The sequence below is a fragment of the Arachis stenosperma genome, chromosome 6 (assembly GCF_014773155.1).
Source record: "Arachis stenosperma cultivar V10309 chromosome 6, arast.V10309.gnm1.PFL2, whole genome shotgun sequence".
Classification (NCBI taxonomy): domain Eukaryota; kingdom Viridiplantae; phylum Streptophyta; class Magnoliopsida; order Fabales; family Fabaceae; genus Arachis; species Arachis stenosperma.
The window spans coordinates 132,373,207-132,379,206 of NC_080382.1; positions in this window are offsets into that span (position 1 = coordinate 132,373,207).

The window sequence follows — 6,000 nt, forward strand, 5'->3', positions numbered from 1 at the left end:
TTTTGTTTATGAATGTTCTGTTGTGTTATAGCTCCATAAAATTTTATGAATGAGCTCGGCCCATTGTCCCTTGGAATTATCTTTTTTTTTTTTTTGTAACGCCTGCAATATAATCTTATTGACAGCCTCATCTAGCCCATTAGTCTGAGGGTGCTCTATAAATAAAAATTGATGTGTAATTTTAAAATTTTGTAAAAAACATGTGAAATTCTTATCAATGAATTGTCAGTCATTATCAGTAATAATGGAGTGAGGTATATCAAATCTACATATTATGTTTTTTCAAACAAAAGAGATCATCTTTTCAGAATTGATTTTTGCTAAAGATATAGCCTCTATCCATTTTGTAAAGAATTTAACCTGACTTGGTGCTTGTGGAAAGGATTTAGGATATCCAGCCCCCACTTACTAAAGGGTCAGCTTACCTCTGATGTGTGTAACTGCCCGGCCAGATTTTGAATGATGGGGGTGTAACGTTAGCAATGATCACAATATTTGACCTTGTTCATGCAATCCCTTTGTATTGCAGGCCAGTAGTATCCTACTCTAAGTATTTCTTATGCTAGGCTTCTACCCCTATGTGACCATATACTTTTTCTTTGACTTCATCAATGGATAGTTTAGCATCGGCCTTGCTTAAGCATTTTAATAAGGGTCTTGTACAACCTCATTTGTATACTCGACTCTAATCAAGGTGAAGAAGTTGGATTGTCTCTTGAATTTGCGTTTATCCTTGATATCCTCTAGTATTTTTTTCAACTTGCAGATATGTGATGAATGGGTTTTGCCAATCTATCTCCTGTGTAATACTCAAAAGAGCTATTATTGTAACACTGAGCTCATCCAGTGTTAGTTGTGATAAGCTTGGTAGGTGAGTTTGACTTCTAATAGTTGCTAGTTTGGATAAAATGTCAACTCGGCAGTTTTGCTCCCGAGGCATGTGGGAGATTTCAAATTTCAAAAAGCAAGAGCTAAGGTTATTAATAATAGATAAATAGTTTTCTAATAGTGTATATCTTACTTGAAAATTACTTGTTATCTATTGTACCACCACCAGTGAATTGCATTTGACATTTAGGTGCGTTATCTTGAGGGTTTGAGCTAATTTTGAGACCGGCTATAAGTGCTTCATATTCTGCCTGGTTATTGCTAGCATGGAAAATAAATTGCAAAAATTGTTCTATAACTATTCCTTGGCTATCTTCGAGCAATATACCAACTCCAGAACCTTGCATGTTCAAAGTGACATCAACATATATTGTCCATGTCTTGGTACTAAGTGTTGAGTTGTTGAGAGTAAGTTATGCGATGAAGTTGGCTAAAGCTTGGGAGTTGATGGCTCCCCGCGCTTAATATTGGATTTCATATTCTAAGAGCTCAATAGACCATTTGATTAATGTTCCAGCTAGTTTAGGTTTGGTGAAGATTTGCCTTAAGAGATGTTTTGTTCGTACTATTATAGTGTGACTTTGGAAGTAGTATCTTAGTCGCTTTGCTGTTGTTACAAAAGCTAAAGCTAGCTTCTCTAATTTTGGGTATATGAGTTCGACATTCTGGAGAGATTTTCTAACGAAATATATTGGATGTTGTTGTTTGCCTATTTATGTTACCAAAACAGAGTTAATAGCATAATCAGTAACAGACAAATATAAATATAAAGGTTTACCATGCTCAGGTTTTTGGAGTATTAGAGGTGAGGATAGTATGTCTTTTAACTCGGTGAATGCCTGTTTGTATGCTTTTGACCATGTGAACTTCTTCTGTTTTGTTAGTGTTCATGCCTTGGATCGAGCTGTATGACCCGGGCGGATCAACGACAAATCGACCGACCTGTTCAGATCAGGACTACCCGACCTTTTTATGAAAGAGGTCGGCCAAATCACTACAGAGGCCCAAGAAGGCCCAAAAAAGAGGAACACGACCCAAATCTAAAGGCAGCCCGAAGCCTAGAGAGATAAAGTCGGTTCCCTTAAAGATAAGATAACTTCACTCAAAGATAAGATAAGATAACTATCTTATCTCCTAAAAGGTCATTCTACGCCATTATAAATACACTGGAGCACCCAGATATAACTCATACTCTGATTCTACTAAAAACCTGCTTAATACCCTTGCTAACTTAAGCATCGGAGTCCCTTGCAGGTACCACCACTCTCCGGTGACGAAGGATTAACACCACCACCAAGTCCAACAAGTCGGACACATCAGCTCCGACCAGTACAGAAGATTTCGTCCGAGATCGACCTACAGTTTCAGGTAACCCTCGGAACAGTTAGTGTTTTGAAGAAATAATGTGATCGGTGAGTAATCCAAGGTAAGAAATGGGACAATGCTGATAGCCGACCAGTGAGTTATGGGACTTCTTTGATTGACTGAGGACTTCTCATCTTCAGTATTGCTTGACATTTTTTTGGGTTGGCCTCCATACCTCGCTAGTTAATATGAATCCGAGGAATTTTCTCCCGTGTACGCCAAAGACACACTTCTCCAAGTTTAGCTTCATATTGTATAGCTAGAGCTGTTGAAAAATTTTCTTTAGATAATTAGCCTTTGATAAGTACCATCTGCATTTTTTAGCTCAAAGGGCATAACCTTGTTACAGAAATTGCCATAGTCAATAATAAATGTAGTCTTATCCTGGTCTGCCGAATATATAAGTATTTGGTTATAGTCAGAATAAGCATCCATAAAAATTAAACATTGAAAACTAGATGAGCTATCAACTAATTATCAATACAAGGAAAGGATATGTGTCCTTTGGACAGGCCTTGCTGAGGTCAATGAAGTTTACACATATCATCCACTTGTCGTTGTGTTTTTTAACCATGACTATATTTGCTAACCAGCTTGTGAACCTAATTTCTTTTATAAATCCAATATCTAATAGTTTTTTTTGTTTTCTCTATGGATGCCTTCTTTTTGTCTGTGTCGAGGTATCGTTTCTTCTGAACTATAGATCGGCTTGAGAAATTAAGTGCTAGTTTGTGACAAATGATGTTTGGATCAATCTCTGACATGTCTGCTAGGGTTCAGGCAAATAGATCGATATTTTCTTATAGTAGTGTGACGAGTTGTTCTTTTCTGGTCTTTGTAATGCATCCCCTATGTAAGTGTACTTGCTTTCTTCTTCTGTTAGCATCACTTTGGTTAAGGTATCTATAGGCATAGGTTAGTTTTACAAGTCTTCCCAAGGGTCTAGGTATGCTAAAGCGGGTAAATATTCCTAATTATAGACCGCATGAACGTAGTGCTGATCAGTTTGTTTTGAAGGATTTGCTTTGAGACTCCCATTATAGCATTGTCTGGCTTTCTTCTAGTCCACGTGGATGGTGACAACTTTGTTATCCTACATACAAAACTTAATACACAGGTGTACAGTGAAAATAATAGCACCAAATGTATTCAAAAAAGGTCTTCCTAAGATGATATTGTATGGGCTTTGATAGTCCACAACTAAGTATTGGATGTCTAGGATTTTACTGTTAGGGTATTCGCCTAGGGTTGTTGTAGCCATATATAACCACGTATTGGAACACACTCACCTGAGAAACCTACCTAGTTGATGGTTGTAGAGCGTTGTCACTTAGCTTCATTTTTTGATATGTAGAATAGAACAACACGTCTGCCTACTACTTATGTCCAAAAGGATTTTCTTCACCAATAGTTCACCGACCTAAAGTAATATGACTACAGGGTCGTCCATGTTTTTATCTACCGCTTTGAAGTCTGAAGATTTAAATGTAATCTCTAGGATATCCACGTTGGTGGTCAAGGTCAGTTTGGACTCAGTCATTGACATCATGATCTATATCACCACTTTTTAGCATAATTGCTGCATCTTCTCCCCTATGAAACCACCAAATATATAGTTAATAATGCCACGAGGTTGATTAGGGCCTTCATTTACCTTTTTTCCTTTGTCTCTATAATTGTCATTTGACTTCAAACATTGGTCGAGGTCTGTTGCATTTCGTCTCTGTCCTTGACTGTCAATGTACTTATCTAACAGGCCTTGGCAAGCTAGTTTCTTGAGGAGATCCTTTACAATAACACAATCATCTATAGCATGACTGTACTTCTGGTGAAATGTATAGTACTTGGATTTGACCACGTATCGTTGGTCTTGATAAGTTTCCGCTTTGTTTGGTGGTTTGATTAATTTGGAGTGCAACATATCTTTAATAATGTCTTCCTTTTGGTGTTGAATGGTGTATATGTGTCAAATTTCGGTGTTAATTTGAATGGCTTTTGGTCTGCCTTATTGTTTGTGTGTTTGTTCCATTTATTCTCCTCTCTGCTAGGGTTAGGTCTTTCCACTCTCCGGATTTGTCAGAGTTTTGAACTTAGTTAACCTCTTTGGCTTCGTCACTGCTGTAATCTCATGAAAATTTTCAGGTTGAAGCCCACTCTTTAGTGCATGTAAGTGGATTTCTGGATTCACGTTAGGTATCTCTATAGCTGCTTTTGTGAACCATGTCATGTAATCTTTAAGGCTTTCATGTTGTCCTTACTTTATAGTGCTGAGATAATCTGAGTAATGCACATAGATCTTGGAAGATGCGAAGTTGTTAACGAAAAGGTCGGCCAACTCATTGAAACTTGATATAGAACTCGCAGGTAAACCAGGAAACCAGATCAAGGAAGCACCATCTAAGAAAGTCAAAAATATACGACAAAGTATTGGGTTAGATGCATCGTTCATGAACATCATTAAATAAAATTTAGTGACGTGGATGTTGGGATCACCGATTCCCTCATAGGGTTTCAATGTCATCGGCAGAGTGAAGTTCTTCGGCATCTGAAAGCTCATAACTTCCTTGGAAAAGGGATTGGTTCTCTTTATTAATGGCTTTAGGGTAACTATCATAGCGGCTTTAGTTTCTGCAGTATAGTCGTCATCATCGTTGTCATTGGCAGGGTTTTTCTGTTTCTCCTCGTCATGTCAACTATTTTGTTTCTGGTTCATTAGCTCGACCATGTGTTGGACTTCTGCCCGCAAGGACTCATTGATAGCCAAAAGCTCGGGTTGAGTGGGAAGAGGAGGAGGGTTGCTTTGCTCTTCTGCCATAGGTCGTCACCTGCAAAAAAAAAGGGAAAATAGGGCAGAAAAGACGATGGTTGGGTTAATTTAAAACTTCAGCCCCACGGTGGGTGCTAAATGTTCCTGCGTAGTAAGCTTCGAGAGAAGTATAGCTCATTCGATCCAAGGTTGAATTTACTTTTGCCTAGGCTGGATGACATATACGTCGGCTTTCCAAGAACGGAAGCGGTGGGCACCTACAAATGAACTCCAATGTTTAAGTTAAAAAAAGAATGAGATGAATATACTGCTATTCAGAATAAATAGTACCTTCTTTAACTTATGGTTTTTTCTTTTATAGACTTTTGAGTTCAAACGTGATATCGTACCGTTACTTGGTTGACCTATTTTCTAAGTGATTTACTGGAGATTTCTTATGAAGACACGTTATCTTTAGTAACTAAATTATACACGTGATTTTGGATGTTTCCTCTGTTTTTTGTTAGAGTGAAGTACCAACCCGGCCCCTGTCCATTTTCAAGAATGACAACGCGACCCCTCAAAATAAAATCGATCCAGTTCGGTCCCTGTCCCTGATTTTCGTCACACAAGGCGGTCCCCATGCGTTTTTCTCCGGCGAGACTTGACGAAAAATGCAGAGCTGGCTCGTTCGGTGCGTGACCTGTCATAAGAGGTGGATGACGTGTTCAATCAGTGCTGAGCTGGAGAAATTGAAATGGACAGGGGCTAATTTGTCCTACCCAGTCACTATATCAACGACGTCGTTTCCGTGGAAAGCAATGTTTCATTTGCTTTTAAGAAGGTGGGTTTCCATAAAAACCCTTCCCCTAGCCTCGACATTTACAAGAAAACCCTAGGTCAAAAGCTTTTTCACTTCTCGAGACCATTGTGGACGCTGTGTTGGTAGAGGGAAGCGCTGACGTTGCTGCTTACAATGTTGACGACGTCATAGTTCACGA